This window comes from Nyctereutes procyonoides, unplaced genomic scaffold (assembly GCF_905146905.1).
Source record: "Nyctereutes procyonoides isolate TBG_1078 unplaced genomic scaffold, NYPRO_anot_genome, whole genome shotgun sequence".
In the NCBI taxonomy this organism is placed as follows: Eukaryota; Metazoa; Chordata; class Mammalia; order Carnivora; family Canidae; genus Nyctereutes; species Nyctereutes procyonoides.
Genome location: NW_026575036.1, coordinates 5,690,280 through 5,710,032, shown reverse-complemented (window position 1 = coordinate 5,710,032; position 19,753 = coordinate 5,690,280).

The window sequence follows — 19,753 nt, the reverse complement described above, 5'->3', positions numbered from 1 at the left end:
TGAGAGGAGGTAGGGGATGGGTGAAATAGATAAAGGAGTTAAAAATACACTTTTCAGGATGATCTCTGAGATATATATATATGTTGAATGATTATATTGCACACCTGAGAATAAAATAACAACACTCTATGTTAATTATATTTCAATTAAAAATAAAAGAAATTAAAAAAAGAAAAGATGAAATATGATTGCTGTCTTTAAGGGGCTTATATTCTATCAAGGGTAAAGCACAGCTGCAATGCAAGGTAAAAAGTATTGTCATAAATAATATGTAAATAATGCCCTGGGAATTCAGAGTGGAAGATGATCACTTGTGACTGTCACAGTGGCGAGAGTTGACTGGTAAAATCAGAGAAGACTTTGTAGAGAAATGCCACTTAAATTGGCTTTCTCCAGGGAAAGATAGAATTTCTACACATGGGTTTCATGGGGGAATTCTAGGAACACCAGGAAAAGCACAGGAAAATGAAGCAGTGTTCAAATCACACTGAGCAGGGTGTGTCTTCATGGAGAGGGGGGCAACAAAAAATGCACAGGTGGATTGGAGTCAGAGCTTTCCTCTGAGCACAAAGCACTCTGGCTTTGAACCCACTGCCCGAGCTGAAAATCCCTGGGGCTGGTTCTTCTTCTAATTGGTCATGTCTGTATTCTTTGATATTAAAATTGTTGCACTGTTGTCTGCTTTTATCTACCTGCTTGGAAAGTGCACAGCTCAGAGCCATGTGTCCTGGGTCCTGTTCTAGTTTTCACTACTAACTAGCATTGTGACCTTGGACAAACCACTTAGTGCCTTCCATGCTCTGCTTACTTATCTGTAATGCCAGAGGTCAGAACTATTTGTAAAGTTCCATTTGCTTACAAAGTTGTAGTATTTCATCTGGTTCTTCTGTCCTTTTAGTCTCTCAACCAGGTCTCTCTACTGCATGTGATTTGAACCAACATCCTGCCTACTTTTCAGTACAACCCATTGTTGGATCTGTAGAGGTCCAATAAATAACACTCTATTTCTACCTCCTGTGTTTGAACTAATTGATAATCAAGATATAGAAATAGTTGGTTAAGCCCTCAGCTTTATATAGACAGCCTAATTGGCTCCTTAATCTTGCATCACTCACATGAATATACTCCTCATCACAAGTAGTGCTGAGCAACCTCTGCCTCCTAGCACAGGAAAGAGCCTACTTTTATTAGATTTCTTGTGTGTGAGCAGGTTGGAAAGCATGTGCCCTGTGGGTAATTTGGTTCTGGATAAAAAAAACAAAACAAATCAAGTAAAGCAAAAACCAACAAAATACTAGAAGGGGCTGAGCTGATCATGCTCAGTGATATCTCTTCAGGTCACTAATCATAGTGAGAAAACAGTCAGAGAGAAGTCAAGAATATTACTCTACTCATTAGTGCTCAAACTTCATCAGATGCCACTTCACATGGAAGGCTTGTGAAAATACAGATTTCTGGGTTCTGTCCCCAGTTTTGGAATTCAGTAGTTCTGGGTGAAGCCCAGATCTTGTCCTTCTAACAAGTTCCGAGATGATGCTGGTCTTCCTGGGACCACACTTTTAAATTAAAAATTCCAAATACATTTGAAAATGCTATAGGAGGCAGGATGGTAGAAAAGTGTGGGACCTCCTTTCATCTGATCCCTTGAATTTAGCTAGTTAACTATGAAAGCATTCTGAACACCCATGAATTCAAACTGGATGTCGAAAAAAAATATCTGGAACTTATCAAGTAGAAAAGTGACCACATTTTGCAAGGTAGGAGGTGCATAGAAGTGAATTTGAGGGGATATATTGGAAGATAAATGGCAGGGGGCAGGTAGCCTGTGTAAGCTGGCTAATGGAAAGTGATTACAACCCCAAAGGGCAAAATCGTAACCCTTGGACATCTGCTCCAGTGGGAGACATCACTGCCCAAAGGAGCTCAGATGTTGAAATAGGGAGAATTCTAGGTGGGACTGTGTGGTCTCAGGATCCCTGGAGTCACAGAATTAACAAGGGTGCCTTGAACTGGTGGAATTCCCAAGCAGTGGAACAGGGAAACTAGTTAGGGTTGGCCAGCCCAGGATGGGGCTCTCAAGACTGATTGCCATAGACCAGGAGCTGGGACGATCTGGTGATTGCTCTCTACCAGGGGAACGTGCAGAGGACTGGAACACAGGGATCCTCTGCCATTCACAAGGAGGGATAGACCAGGTGAATGCATGACCTGACAACAGCTCTCAGGGTGAGGTCCCTATAAAAGATGGTGCTGGGAGGCCCTCTATCTTCCAGAAGGGGCAGGGCTAGTGTGCATTGGATCTGGCAAACTTTCCCAGTCCCAGCACCCTACAATGTACATCAAGGTGAGACACCCTAACTTCCCCTGGGAGGATCAGTGTGGACAAGCACCAAAGGAATCTGCAGACTGGCACACACAAAAGTGAAGACCATTTATCCCTGTGGGTTTACTAAAGAGAGAGGACCCAAATCTTTTGGCTCTGAGGCTGGATTAGCCCAGCCATTTTAATTTTGATCCTCTAAAGAGGTGCAGAAAGTCTTCACGGAACAAAAGCCACAGTGAAGACCAGCTTATACTGCACCTGGCCCCTGGCAAGGAAAGTGCAACTCTGCTCAGGCAAAGACACCTGAGAAGCAGTGCAACAGGCCCTTCCCCCAGAAGACCAACTGGAAGAACGAGTGTACAGCAAATTTACACTCCCCACAAGGCTGTAAAACTCCAATGCTAATGGAAAATAGTACATAGAATCCAAAGATATTTCTCATGATTCATTTATCTCTCAATTTAAGTTTTTCCACTTTTTTCTTTTTTCCCTTTTCAAATGCTTTCTTATTTTAGCAACTCTTTATTTTTGTCTTTTTTTTGACTTTCACTTTTTACTCTTCTATTTTATAGATATATACTTTATTTTTGGCTTCCTTTCACTCTATTCAATTATATATATGTAAATATATATATATATTTACACATATATGTAAGTTTTGCTTTCTTTACAATTTTGAGATTTAGTGTCATCTAGCACACAGCCCAAAATATTATCAGGAATAGGTGGGTTACCCTGTTTTGACCACCCTATGAGATTATATTCTCTCATATCTCTTTTTATTTTTCTATTGCTTTTTTTGTTTTTTTTTTTTTCAGATCTCATAAGATTTATCTAGTGTGTATTTTGATTGGGTCATGGTTTATGTTTTTTATTCTGGTCACTCGTTCATCCATTCTTCTCTGGACAAAATGGCTAGAAGGAGGAATTAACAACTAAAGAAAGAATGAGAGGTAGTACTCTCTGCCATGGATCTAATGGATATGGATTTAAGTAAAATGTCAGAAATAGAATTCAAAAATAATAGTGAAAGGGAATAGAAGGGAAGGGAGAAGAAATGGGTAGGAAATATCAGAAAGGGAGACAGAACATGAAGACTCCTAACTCTGGGAAAGGAACTAGGGGTGGTGGAAGGGGAGGAGGGCGGGGGGTGGGGGTGAATGGGTGACAGGCACTGAGGGGGGCACTTGACGGGATGAGCACTGGGTGTTATTCTGTATGTTGGCAAATTGAACACCAATAAAAAATAAATTTATTATTAAAAAATAATAAAAAATTTTAAAAAAGAAATGGAATTCAGGATAACAATTATAAAGTTACTAGCTTGGTTTGGAAAAAGTATAAAACACACTAAAGAATCTTGGTGCAGAAATGAGATCAAATCAGGCCAAAAGTACCCTAACTGAGATGGGGTCTAAATGAATGCTTTAACAGCTAATGTAAATGAGGCAGAAGAGAGAGTAAGAGACAGAAGACAAATTGATTGAAAGGAAGGAGGCTAAGGAAAAGAGAGAAAAGAAATTAATAGCCCCAAGGAAAGGCTCAAGAGATAAATGGTGCCATGAAATAAAAACCACATCAGAATTATTGGAGTTCCTGAGGGTGAAGGCAGAGGGTGGAGACAGAGGTTATATTTGAGCAAATCCAAGAGGAGAACTTCCCTAATCTGGGGAAGAAAATAGGCTTCATATACAAGAGGTAGAGAGGCTCCCTCCCAAAAATCAATAAAAATAGATTAATACACCAACCTACAACAGTGAAGTTTGCAAATTTCAGCGGTAAAGAGAAAATCCTGAAAGGAGATTGAGATAAGAGATTCCTAACATACAGAAGGAAAAATACTAGATTGACAGCAGACCTATCCACAGACCTGGCAGTCAAAAAGGGCTGGCATGATATATTCACAGTAATAATTGAGAAAAACATGCAACCCAGAATATTTTATCTAACAAGTCTGTCATTCATAATGAAAGGAGAGATGAAGAGTTTCCAGGATACACAGAAACTGAAAGAATATGTGGCCACCAAGCCAGCCCATGCAAGAAATATTAAGAGGAATCTTGTAAGCAAAGAGGGAGTCCAAGAGTAACATAGGCCAGAAAGAAACAGAGACGATCTACAGTAACAGGGACATCACAGATAATACAATGGCATTAAATTGATATCTTTCTTTCAATAGTTACTCTGAATGTAAATGGGCCAAATACTCCAATTATCAGGCTGGATAAAAAAGCAAGACCCATCTATTTGCTCTCTACAAGAAACTCATTTAAGACCTAAAGATGCAATCAGACTGAAAACGAGGTAATGGAGGACATTTACCATGCAAATGGACCTCAAAAGAAAGCTGGGGTAGCAATCCTCATACCAGATAAATTAGATTTTAAACCAAAGACTGTAGTAAGAGATGAAAAGGGATGCTATATCATAACTTAAGTGTCTATCCAACAAGAAGATCTAACAATTATAAATATTAATGCTCCTGATTTGGAAGCAGCCAATTATATCAACCAATTAATAATGAAAGTAAGAAACACATTGATAATAGTACATTAATAGTGGGGGACTTCAACACCCCACTCACAGCAATGGATAGATTGTCTAAGCAGAACTTCAACAAAGAAACAAGGGCTTTGAATGATGCTAGGTGGGCTTCATAGATATATGCAGAACATTCCATCCCAAGGCAACAGAATACACATTCTTGTGGACTGCACATGGAACAGTCTCCAGAATAAATCACATACTGGGTCACAAATCAGGTCTCAACTGATAACAAAAGATTCAGATTATTCTTTGCATAAATTCAGACAACAATACTTCAAAACTAGAACTCAAACACGAGAAATTTGGAAGGAACTCAAACATTTGGAGGTAAAGAACATCCTATTAAAGAATGAATGGGTTAACCAGGAAACTAAAGAAGAATTAAAAATATTCATGCAACACAAAGAGATGGAAAAACATTCCATGCACATGGATTGGCAGAATTAATATTGTGAAAATGTCAATGATACCCAGGGCAATTTACACGTTTAATGCAATCCCTATCAAAATACCATGGACTTTCTTCAGAGAGTTAGAACAAATTATTTTAAGATTTGTGTGGAATCAGAAAAGACCCCAAATAGCCAGGGGAATTTTAAAAAAGAAAACCATACCTGGAGGCATCACAATGCCAGATTTCAGATTGTACTACAAAGCTGTGGTCATCAAGACAGTGTGGTACTGGCACAGAAACAGACACATAGATCAATGGAACAGAATAGAGAATCCAGAAGTGGACCCTCAACTTTATGGTCAAATAATATTTGACAAAGGAGGAAAGACTATCCACTGGAAGAAAGACAGTCTCTTTAATAAATGGTGCTGGGAAAATTGGACATCCACATGCAGAAGAATGAAACTAGACCACTCTCTTGCACCATACACAAAGGTAAACTCAAAATGGATGATGGATCTAAATGTGAGACAAGATTCCATCAAAATCCTAGAGAACACAGGCAACACCCTTTTTGAACTTGGACACAGTAACTTCTTGCAAGATACATCCAGGAAGGCAAAAGAAACAAAAGCAAAAATGAACTATTGGGACTTCATCAAGATAAGAAGCTTTTGCACAGCAAAGGATACAGTCAACAAAAGTAAAAGACAACCTACAGAATGGGAGAAGATATTTGCAAATGACCTATCAGATAAAGGGGTAGTTTCCAAGATCTATAAAGAACTTCTTAAACTCAACAGCAAAGAAACAATCTAATCATGAAATGGGCAAAAGACATGAACAGAAATCTCACAGAGGAAGACATAGACATGGCCAGCAAGCACATGAGAAAATGCTCTGCATCACTTGCCATCAGGGAAACACAAATGAAAATGAAAATGAAATGAGATACCACCTCACACCAGTGAGAATGGGGAAAATTAACAAGGCAGGAAACAACAAATGTTGGAGAGGATGCGGAGAAAAGGGAACCCTCCTGTGCTGTTGGTGGGAATGTGAACTGGTGCAGCCACTCTGGAAAACTGTGTGGAGGTTCCTCAAAGAGTTAAAATAGATCTGCCCTATGACCCAGCAATTGCACTGTTGGGGATTTACCCCAAAGATACAGATGCAATGAAACGCCTGACACCTACACCCTGGTGTTTATAGCAGCCATGTCCACAATAGCCAAACTGTGGAAGGAGCCTCGGTGTCCATCAAAAGATGAATGGATAAAGAAGATGTGGTCTATGTATACAATGGAATATTACTCAGCCATTAGAAATGACAAATACCCACCATTTGCTTCAACGTGGATGGAACTGGAGGGTATTATGCTGAGTGAATTGAGTCAATCGGAGAAGGACAAACATTATATGTTCTCATTCATTTGGGGAATATAAATAATAGTGAAAGGGAATAGAAAGGAAGGGAGGAGAAATGGGTAGGAAATATCAGAAAGGTAGACAGAACATAAAGACTCCTAACTCTGGGAAACGAACTAGGGGTGGTGGAAGGGGAGGAGGGCGGGGGGGTGAGGGTGAAAGGGTGATTGGCACTGAGAGGGGCACTTGACGGGATGAGCACTGGGTGTTATTCTGTATGTTGGCAAATTGAACACCAATAAAAAAATTTATTATAAAAAATATTCATGCAAACTAATGAAAACAAAAGCACAACTGTTCAAAACCTTTGGGATACAGAAAGGCAATCCTAAGAGGGAAGTACATTTCAATACAAGGTGCTCTCAAAAAATTAGAAAAATCTCAAATACACCAGCTAACCTTACACCTAAAGAAGCTGGAGAAAGAATAGCAAATAAAGCCTAAACCAAAGAGGAGAAGAGAAATAATAAAGATTAGAGCAGAAATCAATGAAATAGAAACCAGAAGGACAGTAGAAAAGATCAATGTAACTAGGAGCTAATCTTTTAAAGAATTAATAAAATAGATAAACCCCTAGGCAGAATTATCAAAAAAAAAAAAGAGAGAAAGGAGCCAAATTAATAAAATCATGAATGAAAGAGAAAAGATCATGACCAATGGTAAGGAAATAGAAATGATTTTAAGAACATATTATGAGCAATGCCAATTAGGCAATCTAGAAGAAGTGGATACATTCCTGGAAACTTATTAACTACCAAAACTGAAAAAGGAAGATATAGAAAACCTGAACAGACCCATAACCAGCAGGAAAATTGAAGTAGTCATCATAAACCTCCCAAAAAACAAGAGCCCAGGGCCAGATAGCTTCCCAGGGAAATCCTACCAAATATTTATTTATTTTTCTTTTTTTTTTTTTTGTTTTTTTTTTTTTGTTTTTTTTCCTACCAAATATTTAAAGAAGAAATAACACTTATTCTGATAAAGCTGTTTCAAAAAATATAAATGGAAGGAAGACTTCCAAACTTGTTCTATGAGTCCACAATTATGTTGGTCCCAAAACCAGGCAAAGAACCCATCAAAAAGGACAAATACAGATCTACATCGCTGATGAACATGGATATCAAAATACTCACCAAGATACTAGCCAATAGGATCTAACAGTATATTAAAGGATTATTTACCCTGACCAAGTGGGATTTATTACTGGGATGGAAGGGTGTTTCAACATTCACAAATCAAACAACATGATAAAACACATCAATAAAAGAAAAGACAAGAGCCAAATGATCATTTCAATTGATAGAGAAAGAGCATTTGACAAAATACAGCATCCTTTCTTGATTAAGACTCTTCAAAGTGTAGGGATAGAGGTAACATACCTCAATATCTCAAAATCTTCAACAAAGCAGGAAAGACGATCCTATGAAAAAAAGACATTCTCTTCAAGAAATAGTGTTGTGAATATTGGACAGCCAAATGTACAAGAATGAAATTGGACCATTTTCTTACAACACACTCAAAGATGAACTCGAAATAAATGAAAGATCTAACTGTGAAACAGGAATCCATCAAAATCCTAGAGAAGCACACAGGCAGCAACCTTTTTGACCTTGGCCATGGCAACTTCTTACAAGACATAACTCTAAAGACAAGGGAAACGAGCACAAAAATGAACTATTGGGACTTCATCAAAATAAAAATTTTCTGTAAGGCAAAAGAAACAGTCAACAAAACTAAAAGGCAACCAGTGTGGGCCTGGAAACTGGAAATAGGTGTCCTGTGGGTTTCCTGCTTTCCCTTTGGCATTCTAGATCTCTAGAATCTAGAGAATTTGGATCTGGGTCCTTGGAAGAAAGGAATAGAATGGTGGTGTATATGTGCACAGCTGTGTTTGATGAGTGTATGAAAGTGTAGAAGTCTGGGTGTGCAGGTCTGTCTGTAATTGGATGAGTTTGTGAGGATGTATTGCATACATGTGAGAATGTGACGTACAGATGTGTATATGTGTCTTTGAATGTATGTGTCTGTGTGTATGAGTGTGAGCATCTGTGTGTATACATGCATGTGTGCATGTGTGTAGCTGCATGCGTGTATATGTGTGTGCTGTCACAGGGAAGCCTGAAGACTCACAGCTGAAGATGTCATTGATTTGATTTGAGAAAATTTTCAGCAAGTTTGAAGCTGTGCTATGGGGTAGGGGGAGGGAAGAGGCAAGAAGAGGGAGGCTGTGAGTCCTGGGGGCAAGGGATGGGAGCCTGAGCAGGGGGTGCCTCTGCCCTGCCAGGTACAGGGGGAGGGCCTCAGGGTCATGAGTCTGAGGCTGGGTGGAGACTTGATCTTGAGGCCTGCACTCAGGCCTGCATGGGAAGAGCTCAGAGGCCCTGCTCTGACCAGGGAGGGCCATAAAGAGGGGGGGCTAGGGTGGGAAGGAGGCCAGACAGTGGGGGTCCAGGCCTGCTCTGCCCCCACCCCCAGGACCTGGGGATGTGGGCACCAGGCTGCAGGTCCTAACTCTAGGCTCTCCTCATTTAGCCTGAGAGTCTCAGAGTCCCCAGAAGTCCTCGTGCCATATTTTGAGGCTAGAACGACCCAAATCACAGTGGAAACTACTGTCTCAAGTCAGCACTACCCAGAAAGGTCCGGGACAAGTCCTTATCTCTTGGAGGCCTCTGGTGAGGCCATGTATGCATTTCCACTGAATTTCACAAAAGGTGAGGATATCAGATGGGAAGTTCATACTGAGTCTAATTCAAAACGTCTTGTTGCACTTTGCTCCCAAGGAATCCAGGGTGAATTTGTGAAATTGGACCCCACACCCCACCCTCCAGTATGGGAGTAGTTTCTTCTGGATAGGGAAGTATGCCCATGTGTAGGAAACCTGGAGGGTTTGGGGTAAATCCTGAGGGTCACAGACGGGTCAGACCTTTCCTGGGCAGGAGGACGGTGATCAGCAGGGCAGATCCAGAGCTCGGAACTCAGAGGCCAGCAGCTTTCCCTCTGTTTCCCCTGTCTCCCCAGGCAGTGCCCCAGAAACTGGACACAGAGGCTGTGGTGGGAAGGACCCGATTAGAGCAGGGAAAGTGCTTCCCTGTGTGCAGCTTCCAGGAGCCCCTGGACACACAGGGCACAGAGCAAATGAGGGATGGAGAGAAGCTCCTCTGGCAGCTCAGGAAGGAGGAGCAGAGGGCAGGGCTGGGGGAGTCTGAGGAGCAGGGGGTGTGGGTGCTGAGGCCAGGGTGTGCACAGCAGGTGTGTGTGGCCCGCAGGTCTGTGCTGCGGGGTTCACAGTCCTTGTGCCCAGGTCTGTGTGTGAGCAGACATCACCCGGGGAAGGGGGGGCTGTGACATCAGGTGATTGAAGCCCAGGGCTGCGCGCTGCCTTCCCACTGGGCCTACAGAGTGTGCTTTGCTTTTAGGAGCATCTGTGGGCACCCAGGGAAGGCCCCTGGGGTGGGAATGGAGCACACGTGGGCTCCAGGGCTGGCTCTAGTTATCAGCTGGGCCCCTGGAGGCATCACCTCTGGGAGCTGCGCTGCCACTTGCTGCCCAAGCATAAAGGAAAAGCCAGGTGGCCCTTGTGTGCCAGCAGCCCCAGGGCTGGGGCCAGGAGGGGAAGGGGCTGCCGCGGGGGACCAGGACGCCGGTGGGGAGGGCGGCAGGGGGGCTTCCCTGAGCTCAGAAATTCCTGGGTTCTCGCTGGAGCCCCGACTCCCCAGGCTGGGCGCCCCCCCCCCCCCTCTCTCAGCGCCCAGGGCCCAGGGCGGGCTGTGCGGGGAGCGCCCTTCTCTGCCGCCCTCTGGTGGCCGCGGAGCGCGTCGCAGGCCGCTGCGGAGAAGGTGCCCGTCAAGTCCTCAGGGCTGGGTCCCTCCCCCATGGTGGAAATTGCCTGTATCCCAAGAAGCATTCTGTGGTTCCAACCTCATCTTTCACCTCATGTCCTCTGGTTTCTTGAGGCAATCAGGGCTTCTTTAAGGCTAGGGGAGTCTTCCTGAGATTTTACCTTCTTTGCCATTGCATGAAGTTTTAAGTTGTGTTTTGGGGATGTGTGGTAGAGACAAGGGACTGAGATGCAGATGTTGAGCAGAGAGAGCAATTTCTCTTCCTCCTTGGGTCCCATCTACAACCTTAGTTTCCCAAGGTCGTCGGGAGTTTTCAAAGAAAGATGCCAGAGGTAGTGACATTCCTGGGAACCATGCATCTGGAGCCGACCAGGCATGATAGGTCTGGGCTTCTGTGCAATTGCCCCTGAGCTCAGCCCATCAGCCTCAGCAGGGAGATGGATGTGCAGGAGCCAGGAGGTGGGAGACAGGGATGCTGGAGGAGATGGCAGATGGACAGATGCTGACAGGACTCCTTATCTCTAGCTCTGGAACCCCCTCCCCCACGAGGCTGCCTTGGGTCCTCCTCTTCTAGTGCTCAGGGCTCATTAGGGACTGCCTGTCTTTGAGGAGACACCCAGGGGGGCAGGGTGCATTGGGTGGGCAGGGGGGAGAGGAGGAGGGAGGGTGCCAAGGAAATAAGGGGGGAGGAGGGCTTGGGATGCCTGGGATATGAGCTGGGGTTCCCTGATCCCTGGGGTGCTGGGCAGGCTTGGCAGGGACACTGTGATGGGCACAGATACTGAGGTGCTGGGGGTGAGGGAGTTGGGGTAGGGTGGGAAGGGATATTGAAAGAGATTGGGTTCTACTGATTTAGGGGCTTATTAAGGGGGGCCTGGTAAAATTGGATCCAGTGACTTTACGGAGAACTTCCTATGTGCAAGAAGGGTTACAGTGCCAGGAGGGGACATAAGAGGGACACATATTTTTGTTCCCCTTCCTGTATTTGAGAACTCACACATCTAATCCCTGGACTGGTTGCCCCACATGTGCCTATCTGAGGGGCGCAAGGAGATTCTGGGGAGTTATCTTCAAGGATGCTGAGGCAGTATCCCAGGCTCTCTGCTCTGCACACGGCACCCCTCCGGCAACACACCTCCTGTAGCCCTCCTTCCTCTCCTCACCTCTCCTCTCACAGAATGCTCCAGACACCTACATACCTGGCTACCTGGCCTAAGGAATCCTTGAGTGCCTTCCCAGAATTTCCAGTCACTCTCAGTAGAGTAACTTGGAGTAAGTCTCAGGCATAAGCCTCAGGGATCAGCCTCAGGGCCAGCTCTGTCAGCATAGCAAGCAGGGAGACAAGGCACCCGGGTGTACCGGCTGCATAAACTCTGAGACATTGGGGCTGAGTTCGGGCCTCCTTGATGACAGCATCGTGGTGGGGAGGGCAGGGGAGGCCGTGTCCATACCCACATAGGGCCCCAGGGACCCCCAGGTGGGCACAGGAGGGAGCCTGGGGCAGCCCTGGCAGCAGCCTGGCCCTGTCAGCTCTCTGGGCCCATCCAGCAGCAGCAGGTCCTGAGAGGGGCCCGGGCTCAGCAGGAGCCAGGAGGGAGGGCAGAGGCTCCTGGAGCCACTCTGCAGCCCCCTCCCTGGCCTGGCTCCCCCTCCTGCTGCACACCTGCCTCCTTCTCTCTCCCTGTCTACTCCCTCACCTCTTCCCTGCAGCCCTGGTTTCTTCCTTCCATCTTGGCCTCCTTCACCTTCACCTCTGTAGATGCATGTTTGTTTGGGGGGCCTGTCTGTGTGTCTGTCTGACTCCAGATGTTCTGTGGTCTGAGATTTCCCAGGACTGGGTCTGCCCTCAGCTTCTCCCTCTGGCTGTCTCCCTGCCTGTGTCCCTCCCTCAGGGTCTGAGGCTCTTTCTTCCCCTCACATCTGTGTGAGTCTCACCCCAGGAGTCTGTCAGTGTCTCCCCCTGCATGTCCTGCTGTCTGTCTCCTGTGCTGCCTCCCCCATCCCTAGTCCCTCTCTGCCCCCCCTTCTAGTGATTTCCCTGCTTCTCTCATCTGTGTATTTCAGCCTCTCCCCCTGTCTCTGGCTCACAGCCCTGCCTCCTTGGCCTCCCCACTCAAGGTTCAGAGACTTCTTGTGACATCACCTGGGTGGGCCCACCTGCCAGGTCCACCCCTTTGTCCCTCTCCTCTAGAAGGGACTTAGGATCCCAGCTCTGCAACCTCTGCAACTCCCCAGCCCTGAGACAGTTCTTTTTCTTTTTTTTTTTAATTAAAATGTTATAATTAGTTACCCACAAAAGGAGGGAGTGAAGGGTGGGGAATATACAGGGGACACAGGAGCACAATGGCAAGGCAAGGGCCCTAGCTTCTGTTCTGGAGGAGTAGGATGAAAAGAAAACGCATAGCTGGAGCTGGGGTGGAAGAGGGATGGGGGCACTGTGTCTGTGTCCTCCCAACTTCTGGGAAGCACCTGTTGTCCCTGGATCTCTTATTTACCCTGGTGCCAAATTTCCATTTCTTGTCCTGCCTCTGATCCTAATGGCTCCTTCTTGGGCTCCCCCTGACTTGTTTTACCGTGATAAATTTTCAAATAGGATGAGGCAGTGGTGCCCCTTTTCCTTGAGACCCTTGGTGGCTTATGGGTCCATCCCGTGTGCATTCAGCCCCAGATGTCTAAGGAAGCCCCACCTTCTCCATTTCTGAGACTTTTTTTTTATTGGACTTCAATTTGCCAACATATAGCATACACCCAGTGCTCATCCCATCAAGTGTCCCCCTCAGTGCCCATTAGCCAGTCATCCCCATCCCCCTTCCACCTCCCCTTCCACCACCCCTTGTTCATTTCCCAGAGTTAGGAGTCTCTCATGCTGTCTCCCTTTCTGATATTTCCCACACATTTTTTCTCCTTTGAGACTTTTTGTTTCTGTTTGAAGGCTACCTTTCTGGGAAGGAAGAATCATCTTCCCTTGGTGTTTATTTCAGGGTCTTTTTGAAAGCCCTACTTAATGATTGTCTAGAGCAGGTATGTCTGTAGGCAGGACTAGATCATTACTTCCTCCATCACATGGCTCAATGCACAATCAGTCAGAATATGCTATGAACGTTGAGTTACTCATGAAGTCCCTTCCAGTGAAGCTTAAGCCTGTTCCCTTTTAGTTTTATTCCTGGGGTGATACAAAACCAGGTGATGGACCTGGGATGGATGGCGCTGGTAGAGGAAACTGTAAGAGATTCTGAGAGGGGCACCTGGGGATGGAGGAGGTGCTTCCATGCTTGTTTACAGGACTGCAGAGTGGGCTCTTCTGCTGGGTCTGGGACTGGCTTCCATACACCACAGGCTGGGCTCCACCAGGCTCCCCACACTCTCCTCCTGCCAGCCAGGACCTCCTCCTATACCCAGGACCCTGCAGAGCTTGGTAACCTCTAAATTCACCTCTTGCTGTCAACAAAATCACCAATAAAGCCCCATTTAAGCCCCCAGTCCACCTCCTCATCATGCAGGGCTCCACTGGTCTTGCCTTGCCCACCTCAGCTTTCCTCTTAGATTGTACCTAATCAATCTCCTGCACCATCTCCCATCTTTCCCATGGGCCCTCCTCCCAAGGGCTCCACCTCCCCAAAGCCCCGCCTCCCCTGGGCCCCACTCCCTGAGGGTGCCCTGTGAGCTGCACTCCAAGTCCTGACTCTGCTTGACCAACCTCTTTCCTCCTCCCTGGGTTTGGCTTGCACTTTCTTCTCAGGTCTTTCTCCTCTGAGGCAGAAGAAGCCCCTGGGTAAGTGATTTCTTCTGTTTATAGAGTTGATAAGAAAACGGAGTCAGAACCAGAGAGGAAGAAGCCTGGGCTTGGAGCACCACTGACTATGGAAGCCCCGTAGGGATTGAGCAGAGGGTGTTTCATGGAACCAGAGCTAGACTTTGGTTTAAGGAGTGCAGACCAGAGACCTTGTGAGTTTAGGAAGGGCAGGTAGTTTCTGGGGTCAGAGGGATTTGGAGGCCTACACCCTATTTTCATTCAGACCAGAGGATTTTCAGCTCTCCTGAAGAAAATCTGAGTTAAGGGAGTTTATTCCTTGATGCTTCTCCCCCCAGCGTCCTCCCACCTGTTTGCCCTGCCCTCCTTCCTGCCCTTTCCTTTCTGACCTGGTGCACAGCTTGCTTTCCTCATCTATGTCTCTCCCACAAGGCCCAGCACACAGTGTGCTTACACAGGTTCTCTGAATGAATGAAGATTCTCCCACCTGGCTCTGCTGCCCCCTTCATGTTTTGCCTCGCTTTCTTCCTGGAGATTCTGAAAGTCTCTATGTCATATCTCCTGTCATATGGAGGCCATCCGTGTGGACTTTGCAGAATAGCAGGCCTAGTTTGATAATGTGGTCCCCATGGCCAGAGAGCATTTGAGGGGCTTCTTCCTCTAGGCTCAAGGAGCTAAATATCTGTTTTTACAGCTGCTGAAGGTATCTGCCTGCCTTTCTTATCTAATTTTACAAAGTTGTGGTAGGATTGATTATAGACCAGGTCAGGCTGTGAGAGGAAAGATTGCCAAGGTCCCCTGGGGTGTGGTCATTAAAACACTGGGTGACCAAGAGGCAGCTTGCTGTTATCACAAAACATATTTGCAACATCTTAATTTTGAAGGCTCTTGGAGTCTTAAACTGTTCTCCACCCTACCCGACTCCCCACCATCGCATACACTGTGGGCCATACCTCAACACAAGGAGCCTAGACAACACTTAGAGATATATGAAACCTGTTTTATTGATTACATGTGAAAAATGTTATATTTGAAGTTTCTCGTAACCATTCTGCAGCATGTCAGGCACTAATGCTCTGATTATTGAGTTGCTTTATTGACTTCTTGTTCACTTTCCGTAAGGTTATTTCTTATCTGTCTTTTTACTGGTTTTTGTGTATTCAAGGAAAGTTTTCTAAACTTCCTATTTGTCCATGACTAACATAGCCTCACATCATGACATACGCCATTCTGCATTTATATATATATATATATATATATAATTTTTTTTGGTGGAAAAAATTCATAAGGACCTCTTGGAAAAAAAATTATCATTATCAATGAACACGTGTTATGTGCTTTTAGAAGGCAGTTTCATTATAATCTTAGTTTAAGCAAAATCATGGTACAGGCTAATTTCATTCACCAAGTATATTCCAAATTAAAAAATATAATTTTGGGGCAGCCCAAGTGACGCAGCGGTTTGGCGCCGCCTGCAGCCTGGGGTGTGATCCTGGAGTCCCGGGATTGAGTCCCGCATCGGACTCCCTGCATGGAGCCTGCTTCTCCCTCTGCCTGTGTCTCTGCCTCTCTCTCTCTCTGTCTCTCTGTGTGTGTCTATGAATAAATAAATAAAATCTTTAAAAAGAAAAAAATGAAAAATATAATTTTTGGATTATATTCTTTGGGTTTATCCTTGTCTCTTTTTTCTTTTATTATCCCAGAAATCACAAGGCAGAGTAGGGATTAGAAAGACCTACGAAAGACGGATAGAGTGCCCTGGAAAAAGTAGTAGCAGAGGCCCTTTGTTATAGATTATGATGCCTGAGTTGAGGTGAGGCAGATGGGTCTTGGTGGAGAAGTTATATGGATCTATATTTGCATAAGAAATCATGACTTTGAGGCATGACACAACTTTCAAAGGACTCAGGTGATCTGGTATCTTTACTGCAACTAACCAAAGCAATACTTATTTACTTTCCAAAGGAACAGGTGGTGGTGTGGAACAGTTACCTAGGGCTATGAGAGGAAGCAAGCACAGTCTGGTGAGAGAGGACAGAGAGACAATTGATTCCTTACATGGGAGGACACATTGTGTGCAGTATATTACTGAGGGTGTGTATTGGGAGGAGGTACATGGAAGAAGGAGCCATGGGCTCTCACCTCTCACAACTGCTGGTCTAAATGTGGAGACAGTGTATAGTGATGGATAGGAGCACTGGATAGGTTCCTAGATTTTCATCTTACAAGGAAAGGAAGGATTTGGGGAGAAAAACAAGGTTATTTAATAAGACCTTTTGGGAAAAATGATTTGGAACAGTGCTCATTGTAGACCGAGTCTATCCTATATTACAGTTTTAGATTGGAAAATAAGGTGGACAGGCAGATGGATTTCCTTCTACTGCTTTCTCCTAAGGATTTTTATTAGGTGTTCTGTGTAGACAGGATTTGGGGTTGAGAAAATGGAGTAGAGAATTGTGGAAGAAATTAGAGAAGAAATTGATTTTCACCATTGACATCAAGGTATCCTATCACTTTCTATTCTCTTAGTTACACACACTTCCTGGCTTTACCGGCTCTTTCTTATTCCTGTTTGGAAAATCTCATTCTGGTTCTTCCTGATAGCGCATCTAGTTTCTGAAGACCCCCTGAAGAAGCTCAGGTTTTCTGACTTGTCAAGTTGATCATCCTGTTTTGGTGTGATGTAAATGTTAAGAATTTCTAAAACTTGATTCTGACTGAAACTAGGCCTATCAGGGTGTCAAATCATAAATGAAGAACATTGCATTTCACTCTGTCTTCTCCAAAGTTATCTCATAGGGACTAAGAAAAGTCACCTTTTCAGAACCATCCCAGAGTGATACTAGATAATATGGAGTCTATACTGCCCCTAGAAAAGCTCTGCCTATCTGATTGTTTACCCAACTGATGGCACAATGATACTAGTGTAGTGTCTGCACCTAGCAGGGACTATACAGGTATAATGGAAAGGAAACAAAAATGTCTTGGGCTGCAACTACATAGAGTTTGGTCTATATTTGGCTGAATGGATCAGTCTATGTACAGTTGGCCTGGAGCTTGTTATTCTGCATCAAGAACATTTCACCGAATTGCAATTCAGCCTCTTCCAGACTGGGATGGGATTTAGGTGATGTGGTACTGGGTGTGGTAGGGTAGGTAGTGAGTTGGAGGAGGTGGGTGTGTTTCCTCTTGGTCTAATGAGCAGACAGTTTGTGGGCTGCCATGCCCCCAAGTTCAAGTGTGTTGGTTGCACCTAGTAATATTTACTTGCAGAATTTGGAATTCTAGCCTCGTGAAGAGAACATGAAGCAGGTTTTACCCTAAGGAGGTTTTGTTTTATAAAGGGAAACAAAGATTCCTTCCAAGTAACATGAAAAAAGAATACGGTACAAAGTAAGATCATAGATGGAAGGATGCCTGGTAAGTGATTCCCTTTGGTGAGGTTGTTCTCAGAAGACTCCTGGGAGGTAAGTTGGGATATATATTTTATTTAGTATGAGCTGAATTTGGTTACTTCAGCTTTCTTTCCAACCTTTCAGGGAAAACATCTGACCTTTCCTTGTCTTTCCCTAGGAGAGAAGTTACACATTTATTATTATTACAATGGTTTCTCTCTTTGTTTTCTCTACAGGCCAAGACTGAGAAGTATTAGTATTAATATTAGTATTATTACATCTTAGTATCTAGGTATGTGTATGTATTAATATCTGTAGCAAATATTTAACTGGATATGTCTAGTAGGGCAAACTGTATTTGCTGGTTGATACTGCTGTGAAGTTTTTTATGTTTCTGGCGGGGGGATGGAAGAAAGACCTAAACAGGCTCTGTTTATTGGGTAATGGCCCAAGCTGAAAATGTACCTGAACTGATGTGTTTCTGAGAAGCAGTTATACACAATGCCAGGATGGGGTAATTCCTTTCTCTTTCATGCAGTCTTCTCAGGCTGACGAATGGTGAGCACAAGATATTGTCTTGCCAACACTGGAAAGTGTTTGTTTCATCACCTGGGAAGCTACCTGGGATGTTGACATTCTCTTGCCTCGACTCTTCATTTCTGGTCTCCTGTTTACACCTGAGTTTGGCCCTTTCTATCTTTACAAAAAAAATCCTACTTCTAGGAATCTTATGATATAGTAGTCAATCTATATTATATATTCATTTTCTCTCTGCAAAATGCCTCTTTTGCGTACTTGGTACAATCATGAGCAATATTTGACCTGGGTAGTGAGAGTTGGGGGTGAGAGTGTAGAAATCAAGAGGAGGAGGTATATGGATCCTGGCTCTGCCCTCTGGAAGCTTTTAGAATGTAAAGGAATTTAACTGAGTCACCTGCACATCAGGAAAAAGAAAGGGGAAATTAGTTTCAAGTGAGCATCAGAACAGGTTATAAGTTCTGGCAGGAAGGGGAAAGAGTTGGAGAGGGAGATCAGTTAAGATGGCTTAGGAAGGGCTTCCTAGACATGGGGTGGGGGAAGGAGAAAATCATAGAATAGGATTGAGAAGAGCTAAAGGGTCAAGAGAGGCAGATGGGGTGAGGAGGGCCACCCTGGCAGGACAGGTAACTTACCCAGGCCAAAGGCTCCCCAGGAAAGGCAAGTTAGGATGTGAGGAGCTAAGTTAGGAAAGAGGCGATGGGCCTGAGGGTAGGGGGAGATTTGGGTGGAGCAGGGAGTTCTGACAGCTGGGTCAGAGAGTTTGGACTAAATATAAACCATTGGAATAATCACAGATTATTTCATGGAGAAAGGGCATTTCTGAACATGGTATTTGAGGATGATGATCTCTGAGTTGTTATAAGCTGGATTTGTGTTAATCTCTCTCAGGATTCCAAATAATTAGTTTGCTTTCTCTTCTGTAAGTTCGGTTATTCATTTGTTTGTTCAGCCTGCTTCTGTTGGAGTCATAAAACATAGTTATTTAGTTCCCAGATGTTTTTTTCCTTTGAGTCATTCCACTGGTATCTCTATACTTTGACTGTAGCCCTCTCTGCCTCCTCTTCAGTAAAAATGGGAAAAGCACAAGGACCACCCCGCACAACACAGTTGAGGGAAACATAAACTATCAAAAACATTACTCCTCTTTGACCTTGCCTTTCAGATGGTCCACCTTTGGGATTCGGCGGGGTCCATGGATGGACTTAAGAAGAGTGTATGACTTTCTGAGGTGACTAACGTCAGAGGGGCCTGTGATTCAACAAATGTGAAGAACTACTGGTGTGTCTTTGTTGGGAGGTAGGTGGCTGTGGACAGTTCCCCAGAGAGAGAAACGTGGTACAAGCATCCTTAGTGCCAAATATAGGAGCCTCCTGGACAGTTGAAGAAGCTGAAGGAGGAAGAGGAGTTGGGAAAAGAGAAATAGGTTCAGAGGAAACTAGTAGGGGGATGCCTCGTCTTCCCTATTCTTCACCCTCTTTCTAGTAGGTATTCCTTCTTTGATATCCTGGTGATTACAGGATTCCAGTTCCCTTTCAGT